At 34.3% G+C, this 881-nt stretch overlaps 1 protein-coding gene across 1 annotated transcript in view; it reads right to left on the bottom strand.

Moving 5' to 3' along the window:
• The window catches only part of EMH_0052040 (uncharacterized protein), a gene marked incomplete at both ends in the record, with an annotated part of 2012 nt that overhangs the window by 934 nt on the left and 197 nt on the right, over positions 1-881 (bottom strand). The window lies entirely within an intron of this gene.

Here is an 881-nt window from a genome sequence, read left to right as displayed (position 1 = left end):
GTCCAGCAGCAGCAAGAGGGCTCCTCCAGGCAGGCAGCAGAGGGAGCACCGGCTACTGCTGCAGCAGCAAGGGGCCCCTGGTGGGGGGGCCCCCCGCCGTTCTTCTTTTTGTGTATACTGTAGTGCTCTCGTCATAGTTTAAGAGAAAAAACGCAGAATATCATGGAGATTGTTATTAATAAATTATATAATTTATTTAATAATATTTATTATTATTATTATCTCAATATTCAACTATTTTGATGGCCGTTTCAGGTGTATGCGCAGCAGCAGCAGCAGCAGCAGCAGCAGCAACAGAAACCAGAGTTGCACTTACAGTTTGTATTAAATACTGAGTACTCTAGAATACATAAAATATATTATATATTATATATTTTTATACTATATGTATTATATTATATTTATTATACTAAACATTTTATATTTTATAAAGTATCTTGTATATTGTATATTTTGTTTGCTGCACAATTGTACTACCCTACAAGCCGGTCAACGCAGAAAAAAAAAAATAAAATAAAATAAAATAAAAATAACTCTGTGTATAAATTATATAATTTAATGTTAATTTATAAAGGAAACAGAATGCTGCTGCTTTTCTATGCGCGGCTATGCATCCACTAAAGAGAAAGAAAGCTGCAGCCTGTGCTGTGTATTTTGGGGTGTATGTACAGGTAAGGAGAGATATGCCTCGTGTATAAATCCGCTTATAAAACAAATTCATAGAGAAAAAAATACGTAATTTTTATCAATAGTGAGGGTTTAAATATAAATAAATATAAAACACAAATGAAACGAAAGAAATACAGCTGTATGTACACCCCAGCAATGGTGAGACTCTGATGATATACTACCGCTATGTCGTCTGCTGTAACAAATGAAAC

The sequence above is a fragment of the Eimeria mitis genome, genomic scaffold, assembly GCF_000499745.2.
Source record: "Eimeria mitis Houghton genomic scaffold, Emh_scaff2319, whole genome shotgun sequence".
In the NCBI taxonomy this organism is placed as follows: domain Eukaryota; phylum Apicomplexa; class Conoidasida; order Eucoccidiorida; family Eimeriidae; genus Eimeria; species Eimeria mitis.
The sequence above is the reverse complement of the archived record's forward strand: the minus strand, read 5'-3'. Positions and strand labels throughout refer to the sequence as shown.